Genomic DNA, 15,369 nt, shown 5'->3' with positions numbered 1-15,369 from the left:
CTCTTGAACAATTAATTAGAGGTGTTGGTCACTCCAGTTGGTCGGCAATTAGGCCATTGCAAATTACAGATTTGCGGTGGCTTAGCGATTATGAGAAGCAGCCGAAGCCTCGACATTGGCCCAGCGATTATCTATTCCAGGTTAGCAGATTGTCGATTTTCCGTGTAGGATTGTAATATGTAGGTTTACTAAATTACTTTAGTTTTAAATGTTAAGAAGCTTTGGATGGTTGCTGAGACGTGACTCCTGGGCACTGGTTCGGCGGCGTGAGTGCGAGACTGTGGTTGTCTCTTCCGCTTCTCGACTCCTCGACTTCAGAAAATCATAAATCGATAAACATAATTTTTAATTTTTAATATATATACAGAGTATGTATTATATTATACGGGCCCTTACTAGAGATGGGCCCTGGGCAAGGGCCCAGCCTGCACTTGCCCAGGGTTGGACCTGTCTATAATATAACGACTGCTGTTTGTTGAGAAGAAAGCGTCCGTATTAAGTTTTAATCTTCCCGACGGCGGTGCAACCTACTTTATCCAAAGTGTAATTCGAAACTTTTTATTCAAACTATTTAATTGAAATTTATCCGAATAAAAATAAACATAAGAATTATATTTCTTTTAATTTACAAATAAAACTTGTGGCTTGAGTTATATATACGTTTGTTTCATTGTGCATCTATTTACTTATCCATGCATGGTTTCATTCTTGGTAATGCATTTTTACACCAATTCCCTCATCATTTTCACTTTGCTTTTATGTTTATGTTTATGTTTTTTTTTTTTTTTTTTTTTTTTTTTTTTTTGCACACTTTATTCATTGTATACGCGACTTCGGACATCAGATTCACTTAATTGCTTAATCCCTAGTGGAATTTTGTTTCTTCGAGTGGATTTAGGGATTAAGCAATTAAGTGAATCTGATGTCCGAAGTCGCACATACAATGGAGAAATACGAAGAATTATACATTAGGCAAATGAAATGACTACTCTAACCTTTCATTTAAAGTCGAATTTATCATGATTTGACAAAAGGATCTCAATTGGAAAGAAATTGAAAGTTAAAGGACGTAAAGTGTCCAAATTAAAAGTCGATGACTAATTTTGAAAAATCAATATAGTCGGAGGACCATTGCTGAAATTAACTCTTAATAGATGTGTTGAATGATATGTTGTAAGATTTTCTGAACATGTCAGCTAGAAAGATTTTTCATACATTCATGATATGCTGGAATCAAGCCTGCATGGGTAGCTCAACTGGTCATAGAGGTGAAACTTTGGAAGAATGACTAGGGATCAAGTCTCACCAACGGCAGTGCAGGAGCAACCCCTCAAAGTGAGGGGGGCTCCTTGTGTGCAGTGAGCACCGGTCGGGGGATCTTCCCGCTCTCTTTAGGGGAACTAAGGCCCTTCCCTCCTGCCCTTCGTTTTTGGACTATGGGCAGAGGGAAGAGCTTACTTCCCCGTAGGAATCCCTTCGGGCGATTAAATACGATCCCTAGCCACGGTAAAGAAAAGAAAGGAACTCAACTCTTAAGACTGCTACTGCTTTTAGGACTTATTCCTCTTCAACGAGCCTTAGGGAGAGATCGGAAAGCTTCCTCCGCCCGGAGTTAGCTTCCCTCGAAGGGTTCTAAAGGAGAATTCTTTAGATTGCTACGGCTTCCTCTCAATCGCCGAGGGCTCGCTGCAGGTCCCATTAGGCCGGTCAAGGAACAATAACTCAAGCAAGCCTTTGTGGTTCATGTTGGAATCAATTATTATGATACATGAATCAATTATTATGAGATTTGTCCGATGCCTATTGCCAAATATGAACTCTATTGCTCAATAATCCACTAAGGCCATCTCCAACCCATTACACCAAATTCTGCACCAAAAAGAATATTCTCAGAATATTCTTACACCAAATTTTATTCATCTCCAACCCATTACACCAAATTCTATTTCTACACTAAAATAATTTGTTTTCTTATACATTAAAACTTTAATTTTACTTTAATTTTTTGAATATAAAATTTAATTGTAATGCAAATAATATTTTTATTCCACAATAATATACTCCGTAACATATAACAACTATTACATTTAATTTTCAAAATTATCAAATCGTTCCCACAAATGCTCTGTCAATACATTACGGAGTGCATAATGTGTTTCTCTATTAATTCTAGGTATGTTTTTATATATTTAATTTCGGATGTATTCAGTTTAATATTATGAAAATTATGTTTTATGTATTTTAATTTTTAATTAATCTATATATAATATTAGGCTTGTTTTAATCGTATTGATGAGATCTTTCAAATGGTATAATTTATTTTTAATTATTCAAATTTTATGTTTATGTATTTAATAAAATATGTAAATCCATAAAAACAAAATAGGGATACAAAATGAATTAATAAAAAAAACAAGGGTCAAAGTAGAAATTAAAAAGATTAACACCATTTTGGCGTCAAGCTACCGTGCAGCGCCAAATATGACGATGCACTGTAGATCATCGCCAAAATGGCGCCTCTTTTGGTGCTTCGTTGGAGGAGTGCAGCGCCAAAATCAGCGTCATTTTGGCGTTTGGTGTCACAAATGCCGCTCCCTTGGAGAAGGCCTAAACATGGGAGGTGTAGATGTGTTGAAATTAACTAATATGGAGCAACTAAGTCTAGTCATATTTCGGCCTTAACACCAGTCCTATCAAAAACGAAATATGCATGCACTAAAAAATTTGGGGATTCTAAACTCAATTTTAAAAGAGTTAACATCATCATAATATATACATTTGTTTCATGGTGTATGAGTGTATCTATTTACTTATTCATGCATGGTTTCATTCAATGATTTTCTACCGTTGTGAATTGAAGATCGAGAATGTGGAATATATTTGTGCAATTAAGACAAAACTGATTTATCTTGGTAATGCATTTTTACACCAATTCCCTCATCATTTTCACTTTGCTTTTATGTTTATGTTTTTTTTTTTTTGTTTTTTTTTTTTATTTTTTATTTTTGCACACTTTATTCTTTTGACACTTTATTCTATCTGTATTATACATAGAGTGCATAAGAAGCAATAAACAAGAGCATATAATTTTCTCCAAATTTTGTAATGAGAAGAAGGAAGTGGAAAGGATTAAATGTCTTATATCAGAGCATATATATAATTCTTTACTTGTTGTATGTACTTGTTTTCCGTTTCTCTTGTGTAAAGACGCATCATGAGCTGATGAGCATGAAATCAAAGTAAAAGATTAAATGTCTTCTATAAGAAGGGACTAAAATGCCTATACTTTGATGGCTCCTACAAGGAATTATATATCCTCCATCTTAATGACCAAGTAAAGAATCATTATTCCTGGGACATTATGTAGTAGTTGATTGCCTGACTTGAGGTCACGACGGAAGGCGATAATGGGAAGTTCGAATCTCACAAGAAACATAAATGGGAAAAGGTTCAAAATGATAGAAGGTGTGAATTGGATTCAGGGCCAATTAATTAGGTTCCAATTATTAAGAGAGATGAGTGATTTGGGAAAAATTGAAGAGTTTTAGGATTAATTGTATGCATCCATTTAATATTTTTTAACTGACTTCCCTTTTTTTAGGGGAGGAAGTCATTTTCCAAGGGATGCACATGCAAAATTTTTCAGGCCTAATTTTTTGCGGGCTTTTGTGAGTCGGCTCACCAAACTCGTAGGCTAGGGTTAATGCAACCCTAGCCCCCCCCCCACCCACCACGTAGGTATTAGTGCATGAGTCCCACGTGACTTACCGATCACTATGCAGAGAGCAAAACAACCACATCCGTACGACATAAATCGGTGGAAGGGGGATGCTGGGGTACCCATCGGCGGTGCTGTAAAACATGCCAAACGATTCATCTTCGGGCACTTGGGGCCTCTTGCCCTTGCGACGTACATAAACTTTCAGCCCTAAGGCTATGCCCTGCGTTGTTGTCGCTGCCCTAGTCTCCCACCGCTGCACCTACGCATAAGGGTACATGCGTCTATTAAGTCGGACAAACATGGAAATGTAGAGTCGTGCACGCGGTTGTTAGAGTTCATACCTGCGGAGATGGCGTGCGTATGTCCGATGGCCCTGCCGTGCCATTGTCGACTCTTGGGGTTGCCAGCTCCTATGTCAACCCTAAACTAAAAGACGGTGCATCGCCCCCCCCCCCCCCCCCATCTCTTCTATGGTTGCTTGCTCCGGACCCCCGGAAGCTGCTGACCCCTATTTCGCTGCATCCTCCACCTGGTCCAGCTCCCTTAAAAACTGTGTGTCTTGCCACATAGCGTCGTCCGGGTGACCTACTGACGCAGTTGGTGGCTGAACTGGTGTGTAAGTGCTGTGGTGCATGCCCTCTAGTGTCTCCGGTGTCTCCCTCCTCAACAAACTAGCCGCGTCGCCAACCCTTTTGAAATCGGGGTAGTCCCGAGCCTGGACTGGATTTTCCCGGATCATTTCTGCAATCCGTGTAGCTGTCGATAGTAGATCCTGTGCCACGATCGTGAACTCTTGTTGAAACCCCTACAACCAAACAATTTCCAAATAATCAAGAATATGTCAAAGCCAAAACCACTGTGCCTCACCCCCGGTTACACCAAGTGTCAGACTATTTACGGATGTAGAGGACATACCATGTGCGTACTTGGAGTCGGCGCGTGGTGCACCGTGGCAGCAATGGCCTCTCCTCGGACGGTATGACTCCAGGGTCGCGTAGGGACTGCCTGCGGCAGTGCATCCATCTGCACAAAACCATATTCCACACAGATAAGGCTTAGTATGAAACTATAGTGACAACTACTAAACAACATAACCTAGAGATTCACAACCATATAAATGAATTCCTAATAATTTTTAAAATAATGAAAATCTGATTTGAATTAATACTATTGAGATTAATAACATACGCAACTTGTAACTCTGCCATTGTAAATACTCAAATTGTATACCACGCTTCAATTAACTACTACTCTATGCAAATACAGATGCAGAGGACATACCATGCGGGTACTTGGAGCGGTCACGTGGTGCACCGTGGCAGCAATGGCAACCTCACACCCAGGTGCATCTCCTTGGGCGGTATGACACTGGGGTCGCGCGGGGACTGCCTGGGGCAGCGCATCCATCTACACAAACCCATATTCCATACACTTAAGGCATAGTATCACACCAACCTAAACATCTACTCATGGCCCCCATCCCCGTCGAATATATCTGTATAGAAGTGACACCTAATAAACAACATAAACTAGAGATTCACAACTAGAAAATTAAATTTCTAATAATTTTTAACACTCTGTAAATCTGGTTTTAATTAATACTATTGAGATTTATAACATACGCTATTTGCAACTCTGCTATTGTTAGTACCCAAATTATGTACCGCGCCTCAATTACGTAATACTCTATGCAAATAAAAGTGTAGAGGACATACCATGCGGGTATTCGGAGCAGGCATGTGGTGCACCGTGCCAGCAATGGCATCCTCGCACCCTGGTGCAACCCGTTGGACGGTATGACCCCGGGGTCGCGTGGGGACTGCTTGGGGCAGTGCATCCATCTGCACAAAACCATATTCCATACACTTAAGGCATAGTATCGACCCCACGTAAACATCTCCTCCCACCCCGCACCCCCGCAAAATATATCTGTACAAAAGTGACAACTAATAAACAGCATAAAGTAGAGATTCGCACCTAGAAACCTGAATTTCTAATAATTTTTAATATAATGAAATTCTGATTTTAATTAATACTATTGAGATTTATAACATACGTTATTCGCAACTATGTCATTGTTAATACTCAAATTAAATAGTATGCTCCAATTAATTAATACTCTACGCAAAGGAATAATCAGTAAATCCACCCTTCCCCATGTAACAACACACAGAACCTAGTACATGGCTAAACAGTTCAAAAGAAATTATTGAACTAGTTAGGGAGAAGAGACTTCATTTTCATAAGCTACAAGTAGGTAGGGAAAAGAATATTTCAACTACTTAATACATGTGCTAAGCTATACATGATTCCACCTTTTGGGAACTTCTGGAGCTATCAATGAGATGAGGAACTAGATTTTACTTTGGGTATAGATGATGGCAGTACTGTGTAGAATTTTTGTAATCTATGTGGCCTTTTATTTTGGGGATGGGTAACTTAGCCACGGTGAGTGGCCTCAAAACAGTGTTTTAGTTGAGAGAAAAGTGTGTTTCCTTGTTACTTTGACAAGTGCATGTGCTCTTTTGCAGCTTGAGGAAAATGAAGATTTCGTTGACGTTGTCAACCCCTGCACAAAAAAGGAGACTTGTGCGTTTGGGGATGCAAACATGAGAGAGTTGAAGAGAGGTGATATATTGCAGTTGGAGAGAAAAGGCTACTTCAGATGCGACGTTCCCTTTGTCAGGATAACAGACCCAATTGTTCTCTTTGCCATTCCAGATGGAAAACAGCAACCTGTAATGAGGTTTGCAGCACCAGATGCCAAACACCAATGAATTACTGGTGCCAGCTACGTTGAATGTATGAACACGAAAGGAGATTCATCAACGTAACTTGGAATTTTGTTGTTGCTAGAAATGCATGAGATCGAATTCACTAATTTACCAATTAATGATTTCGAATTTGAGTTATTCTTAGCTTGTTATTGATCTGATCGAGTCTCCATATCTGTGTTAATTTTGATACATTTTGTTGACAGAAAACAAGGGATTATATTTTTGCTCTCTTAGTTTCATACAATTCCTATATGTATAACTTGTATGTTATTTTTCTTTGTTTTTTATTTTTTAGGTCATGTTTGATAATATAGTTAGCTTATCAGTCAATTTTGGTTTATTTGACCATTATTAACTGTTTGATTTGGTTAAACAACTAATATAAGTGTTTGATTCATTAGTTTTTTATGTAACAGTTTATTGTTCTAAAATGTTAAAATTTAAAAAAACCTGTTCAAAATAGATTTTTCGATTAGCTTTATGAAAAAGTCATTTTGCATGTAATTGTCGTCTTTGGCAAATTATTGTATGGACCATGGTCCGCACAGTGTTGTGTGGACCATAACAAAAAGTACATTATTTTTGTACTGAGTGTGCATTATACAATATAATGTACACTCAGTACAAAAATAATGTACATCCCCTCAATATAATGTACATTATTTTTGTACTGAATGTACATTATTTTACAATATATAAAATATGGTCCACACAACTTGTGTAGACCATGGTCCACACAATACTGATTGGTCATCTTTCTACAATCATTTGACAATCATGGTTGACATGGTCCACTATATAACAACCGAGCCTTATGTTTTGTGGCGCCTTAGAAGATGAAGGAACAAAATCCAATTCGGTTCTATCCATAGATAGGATTTTGTATTGCTAGCAAGGTCAGCCTTGGAGTTATAGACATATATGTCAATAAGCTCTCGAAATTTTTCTTCTCAAATTTCTCTTGATGTGCACTCCTCTCTCAACCTTTTGTTTTTTGCCTTGAGATTGTCCAATTCCTTAGTAAGACTATTGAAGTGGTTAAGTTCTTTAGTCATACAAGAATTGCAACTATTTAATTAGAAATTTTTGGCTTTAAAAGATTCGTGCGCCTTTTAGATTCTATTGAATTTTCTCAAAAATGTACCACAGAGATTGATATATTGTACGCTCAAACATTGAATCGGAGCAAGTTTTATCCTGGGAAGCCTAGGCCACAAAGTCCTAGCACTTTTGGGATGTGGCAAATAAGGTTTTAAGGAAAGAGTGATCGCTTGACTCTTGCAAAAACCCAACACCAAACACTAGCCAAATACTCCATCTTTCCTTCCCTTACTTTCCAGAAAAAATAATAATCTTAGTTAATTTGATTATTATTTGGTTTTCACCAACGGTTCCAACAGTCTTAAAACCTTATATCTTGTTTTCCTGTTGGTGGTCTTCTCCGAATTTCCTTGAAGAAAATGGAGCATCCCGTACTGCCAATCGATGGGGAGGATAATGTTGTTGCGGACAACAATGGAGGAAACAGCAACAATGTTGCTAATTCCCAAGCTACACCAGTAAACGTTGGTTCACAAGATGGTGGGAGCACTGAGAGATATATTTCCATGTCTCGGGTACCTTAAGTACCGAGTGGATCGGCTGAAAAGCCGGAGAAGTTCACCGGTGTTGGGTCGAACTTCAAGAGGTGGCAACAAAAGATGTTGTTCTACCTAGCAACTCTCGGCTTGGCAAGGAACAAGATGCACAATCTGTGATGGCAGTTGGCTATTGGAAAGATTCGGACTTCCTTTGCCGAAACTACATCCTGAACTGATTGTGTGACACGCTATATGATGTATATCGAAAGATTAGCACATCAAAAGCGTTGTGGGAAGCTTTGGATCATAAATACCGAAGTGAGAATGTCGGCTCAAAGAAATTTGTGGTTGGCCGATTCCTCGACTTCAAAATGGTTGATTCAAACACCGTGCTAAGTCAGGTAGAAGATTTGCAATTAATCTTCGACGAGATCCGTGACGAGGGCATGATGCTAAGTGAAGCCTTCCAAGTGGGATCTGTGATCCACTTGTTGCCTGCAGGTTGGAAGGACTTCAAGAACTACCTTAAGCATAAGCGAAAGGAAATGAACCTGGAAGACCTAATCCAGCGACTCAGGATTGAGGAAGGGAACAGGACGAATGATAGGAAAGTTCCTATCGTTGTTGGCGCTAAGGCCAGCGTTGTGGAGCACGGTAAGAGCTCCAAGAGGAACAAGAAGGACAAGCGAAAGCTAGGTCCGAAATGTGGCATTACCAAGAACAAGTTTCCTGGTGAATGCTACAATTGTGGCAAACCTGGCCACAGAGTATCTGAATACAAGGCTCCAAGGAAGAAGAACAAGAGTTCAGAAGCCAATGTCGTTGGAGATAGCAATCAGAAGGAGGTCGAGATTAGCCTTTCGGCTATGGTGACCGAGGTGAACCTCGTGGGCTCAAACCCTCGTGAGTGGTTCATTGATACCGGTGCAACCAGGCACTTATGTTGCAACCAAGAGATGTTCAACACCTTTGAGACCGTTGAGGGTGAAAAGGTGTGGATGGGAAACTCTGCTCAGTCTGTTGTGGAAGGCATGGGCAAGGTGGTTCTGAAGATGATTCCGGGAAAGGAACTGACGTTGAACAACGTGCTGTATGTTCCTGAGCTGAGGAAGAATCTTGTGTCTGGCTCTCTGTTGAATAAGCATGGCTTTCGCATGGTGTTCGAGTCAGACAAAGTAGTTTTGTCCAAGTTAGGGATGTTTGTTGGTAAAGGATATGTAACTGACGGGCTTTTTAAGCTCAGTGTAATTCCTGTTATCAACAAAAGCAAAGTTAATTCTGTTTACTTGCTTGAGTCTTCCAATTTGTGGCATGGTAGACTAGGTCATATTAATTTTAATTCTATGCGTAGATTAATTAGCATGGACCATATTCCTAACTTTCAAATTAACACAAATAACAAGTGTGAAATTTGTGTTGAGGCAAAACTAACGAAAGTACCATTCAAATCGGTTGAAAGGGAAACTGAACCACTAGAATTAATCCATAGTCATTTGTGCGATTTTAGATCGATACAAACGAGATGTGGTAATAAGTATTTTATCACATTTATCGACGATAGCACACGATACTGCTATGTGTATTTGCTTAAGAGCAAAGATGAAGCCGTTGATAAATTCATTCTTTATAAGAATGAAGTGGAAAACCAACTTAATCGGAGAATTAAGAAGGTTAGAAGCGATCGAGGTGGTGAGTACGAAGCACCTATTGGTGACTTCTGTGCGAGTGTAGGTATAATACACGAGCGTACTGCAACTTACTCACCTCAATCGAACGGTGTTGCCGAACGAAAGAATCGTACATTGAAAGACATGATGAATGCGATGCTTATAAGTTCGGGCCTACCTCAAGATGCGTGGGGTGAGGTGATTATGACAAGTAATTACCTTTTGAATAAGGTACCCCGCAAGAAGCTCGATAAGACTCCTTATGAGCCGTGGAACGGTAGGAAACCTTCCTACTAGTACCTGAAAGTGTGGGGGTGTCTTGCCAAATTTTTGGTGTCAACACCTAAGAAAATAAAGATAGGTCCTAAGACGGTGGACTGTATCTTTATTGGCTATGCACATAATAGTAGTGCTTATCGGTTCTTAGTACACGAGTCCCATAATCCGGACGTACATGAGAACACGATAATAGAATCAAGGAATGCATATTTCTTTGAAAATATATTTCCTTATAGGTCTAACGAGGGACCAAGCACGTCAAAACGGACATTTGACGAAACTATGGATAATGATAGTGGGGAATCTGAGAAAGAACCCGAGCTCGAGCCGAGACGCAGTAAGCGGGCGAGAGTTGGAAAATCATTTGGTCCTGATTTTCTAACTTACTTGTTAGAGTACGATTCGGGTACTCTAACTTGTTTATTAGAAAATGAACCCGATTTTCTATCTTGTTTGATAGAGAATGAGCCTCGAACGTATGTAGAAGCCGTGACTTCTACAGAAGGACCAATGTGGAAAGACGCTATAAAAAGTGAAGTGGATTCTATCCTACAGAATCACACTTGGGAACTTGTTAATCTTCCTCCGGGTAGTAAACCCTTAGGATCCAGTGGGTCTTTAAGAGGAAGATGAAACCGGATGGTTTCGTCGAGAAGTATAAGGCTAGGCATGTAATCAGGGGTTACAGGCAACGCGAGGGCCTTGATTACTTCGACACGTATTCTCCCGTGACGAGAATAAACTCCATTAGGATGATTCTTGCAATAGCCGTGCTGCGGAACTTGGAAGTTCATCAAATCGACGTTAAAATCGCTTTCCTAAATGACGAATTAGATGAGGAAATCTATATGGAACAACCCGAAGGGTTCGTGGTTCCGGGCCAAGAAATGAAAGTGTGTAAGTTGGTTAAATCGCTCTATGGTTTGAAACAAGCGCCTAAGTAGTGGCATGAGAAGTTTGACCATGCGATGTTAACTAACGGGTTTAAAATAAACGAAAGTGACAAATGTGTCTACGTTAAGGAAGCGATAAACGGCTACATCATTCTTTGTTTATATGTTGATGATATTCTCATCGTTGGTAGTAATGATCGGATGATCAAGTCTACCAAGAACATGTTAAATGCGAGATTTGACATGAAGGATATGGGTTTGGCTGATTTAATCCTTGGGATTAGAATCATTAGAAGACCTGATGGTCTCGTGTTGAGCCAATCACATTATATTGACAAAATCCTTGAGAAATTTAACAAGGATGAAGGTCAATTGGCTAGAACACCGTTTGATACAAACGTTCATCTAACCAAGAACCACGGAGAAGGTATTTCACAAGTGGAATATGCTCGGGTTATTGGTAGTTTGATGTATCTTATGAGCTGTACTAGGCCGAATATTGCCTTTGCGGTGAGTAAACTCAGTAGATATACGAGTAACCCCGGTGCTATGCACTGGAAGGCAATAGTAAAGGTTATGAGATACTTGAGGTATACTCGTGACTTTGGACTGCACTACGGGAGATATCCCGTTGTACTTGAAGGGTATAGCGACGCGAACTGGATATCTAATATTAAGGACTCTAAGTCCACGAGTGGCTACGTGTTTACACTAGCCGGTGCAGCCGTTGCATGGAAATCTTCTAAGCAAACTGTGATAGCTAGATCCACGATGGAATCTGAGTTGATAGCCTTGGACAAAGGCTGTGAAGAGGTTGAATGGCTACGCCATTTTATATAGGATATTCCTAATTGGGAAAGACCGGTACCTCCAATATGTGTGCATTGCGATAGTCAAACCACAATTGGGAGAGTACAAAGTCATATGTATAATGGTAAGTCTAGACATGTGCATCGTAGACATAATACCATTAGACAACTGCTCATAACTGGTGTTGTCTCGATTGACTACGTAAAGTCAAAAGACAATATAGCGGATCCACTGACCAAAGGGTTAGGCAAAGAAGTTGTGGAGAAGTTGACACGAGGAATGGGTCTAATGCCCTTGGACTAAAAAGTTTTATAGTGGATACCCAACCTAGCTGGCACCTAGGTTCAATGGGACAACTAAATTATGGAACGGTGCGCGTCACTATGGGGGTCTCGGACTCCCTACCACTCCTCGTTAAAACAGTGACTCACGCACGAGGCTAGCATGTTGATGCTTTAATGATTCTTGAGTATGCGGGATACTCGAGAAAGAATCACCTATGTAAGAGAGAAGTGAGGGTCGCTTCAAAGGAGAATTGTTGGGCACAATTCTTTAGAAACTCTCGCAGAACCAGGAACGGTGACCCACGACCAAAACAGGCACACTCGTGAGAACAAGAGCATGGTTGGGAGATTCCTATGTGAGATATGTCATCGTCTACACAAACGGCAGTCGGTTCAAAGACATCGTGTTCTACCGTACAGCCAGTAGAGTAAACATGTATTCACAAGGGAAGGTTCAAAGGGTATTGCAACAGATGTTACCAGATTTGTTTTTATTTTCTTAGATCACTGTTGTGGATTGGAGTTGCGATTTCTTCATCATCAATCGAGTGTTCGTCTTAATCGTCCATATATGAAAAGTGATCAGTATTTTTTGTTTTTTTCCGCTTGTTTTTTTGAGTATATATAATATTGCATATATGTGGATGTTGGTGTATATGTATGCGTTCTGGATAGTTTGGTTGTGTTAGTTGACTAGTTGTGGAACCAGTGTTGTGAGTTGTGCATCGTAGGCAGGTGAGATGTGCATCAGTACGCTTAGTTTGGTGCATCGTCGGATATATATTGGGATGTGCATCATAGGATGTTGTGCTGTATGTGAATGCACAACAAGAGAAATGCACAACAAGAGAAATGCACGATATTTTGCATAACATTGCACTGTCAAAGTAATATGAATGCACGGCTTGGGCGAAGCGAATAACTAAAGTCGATATAAGAATGCACGATCAAAGCAAAATGAGCGCATGACAAGTGCCAAGTGAATAATCAAAAACTACTCAGTGGTCACGAGTCTATCAACGGGTTAAATAAACATGTTGGTCCAACGATACTACTCAATGAGTCTATTGAACTCATTAGAGAGCCCGTTGACTGAAATAACTGCCTTTCGGTGTAGCAATCCTAATTAATCCGTGCCCTTAATAAGTGCTAATTATAGTATATTATGACGATTTGATCATAACCGTGGATTGTCTAATTTTAGTGGTCCAAATTAGATTACAGGTTCTCATGGGAATTGGAGCCCCCTAAATATAAATAAATAAATAAATAAATATATATATATATATATATATATATATATATATATATATATATATATATATATATATAGTGAAAGGTTCCCGTGCATTTGTTGCTTCCCGTGCGGATGTGCGGTGGATTAATGTGCGTGAGATTTGTACTCAATGTGCGTGAGTGTTGTGTTTAATGTGCCTGAGATTTGTACTTAATGTGCGTGAATGTGTAAAATGCAGCAGAAAATATTATGTCAGCTTCTTCCCCATCCCCAGTAGCCATTTGCCCCCTCCCTGATGATGATGATGCGGAGGCGAGCTATGGAGGTTAAGAATTATGGGAATAATACAACAGAAATCCACATTTTGTTGCTGTGCAAATTTTACTGTGCATGCGTTATTTATATAAACATTCAACTGCATTGAAGGTAGCTGATAACCCAGAATCCATGGTCAAATTGAAGGAAGAAGTAACAAGAAGCTTGGGCGTTAATGTGCGTGAGTTTCTGTTCTGCTTCTTTCTGAGCTCGTAATTCTGAAATACTCAGGCACATTAAGCACAAATGTCACGCACATTAAACAGAATACTAAGGCACATTAAGTACAAAACTCACGCATATTAACATGACGCAATTAAGTACAAATCTCAGGCACATTGAGTACAAATCTCACGCACATTAAGTATAAACCTCACGCACATTAATCCACCGCACATCCGCACGGGAAGCAACAAATGCACCTGATCCCTTCCCTATATATATATATATATATATATACAGATTCTGGTTCAAATGAAAACAGAGCTTTTCGTGCACTGGGTGTGGTTTACACCATTAGGTATGCATAAATACACCACACAGTGTACGAAAATGCACCAGAATGAAATGCCACAAAATGCACCACACACCAAAAAAATACACCACACATAATGATGTATTTTCGGACACTGTGTGGTGAATTTATACATACCTAATGGTGTAAACCGCACCTAACGCACGGGAAGTTTTGTTCTCACAATAACCTGACTATATATATATATATATACATACGAGAACACTTGCTTAGGTGAGAACGTGAGACTAAATCTTATGCATCAATCTAATTAAGTGTGTGCAAACGAGCTTAAGTGTGTGCAAATGCGATTGATCTAGATTGGTCTAGGTGACATTGTATGATTAATTATTATGCATCAATCTAATAAATTTAATGGTCTAGCTAGATTGATATAGGTTAAACTGTAAGATTTTTCCTAATAATATATATTATATATTATATATTAGGGCCTTAATTAAGGGGTGCAAGTTGACTAGACTTATTAAGTGGTCTGGTTGGATTGAATAACTAGAAGTTGTTAATTATTCAACTAGACTTTGTGCCTAATATAAACCTGGATCGATGGGCTTCAGGATATTCATTATATAGCATATACATATATGATACTCATACTGCTTAGTAGAGACCAATACGCCATCTAGGTTTCTGAGTCAAGTATGGGACGAATATGGCTAACGGTCTATTGTTCAAGAGGCAACACAACAAGAATATCAACTGTGGCTGGAGATCAACCCGATCATCGCTTCCGCTTATACGAGGTCAGGTTTCTCGTATACGATTATTCACTGTAGTTAGATTATTTATGTCTAACAGTTGGTATCAGAACCTTTAAAATCTCTGCCTGGTTGATTGTTATTGCCTAAAACTCAACATTAAATTCATATACATAAGTTTTGTATATGCTTTGGTTTTTCAATTACATTCATCCAAATACGCATATAAAAATATATATCTTTTGATATAATTGAGTAAAATATTATGTATATTTTGGATGAATTATATGTAATTGATTTGGTTCAGTGGAATTAATTTCAGTTAATTTTTGGACAAATAAAATTAATTTCAGCATCAAAAACTTTTTTAATTTCGTTTTGGATCGTCGGTGTTCCGGATTTTCCGGCGATTTTTGGGCAATGAGAACGACAGCTACAGCACCCCAAAAAAAAATAGTTCTGATTTTTTTTCTTTCTCGCGTCGTTTTTCCCCTCGCCGGCATTAAAGAAGTCGCCGATGTGTTCTCTGTCGCCGTTCTTCGTTCAGACCATGCGGCTTGTGTTCTCTGTTGAAAA

This window comes from Ipomoea nil, unplaced genomic scaffold (assembly GCF_001879475.1).
Source record: "Ipomoea nil cultivar Tokyo-kokei standard unplaced genomic scaffold, Asagao_1.1 scaffold1034, whole genome shotgun sequence".
Classification (NCBI taxonomy): Eukaryota; Viridiplantae; Streptophyta; class Magnoliopsida; order Solanales; family Convolvulaceae; genus Ipomoea; species Ipomoea nil.
Note: the sequence above shows the minus strand (reverse complement) of the source record.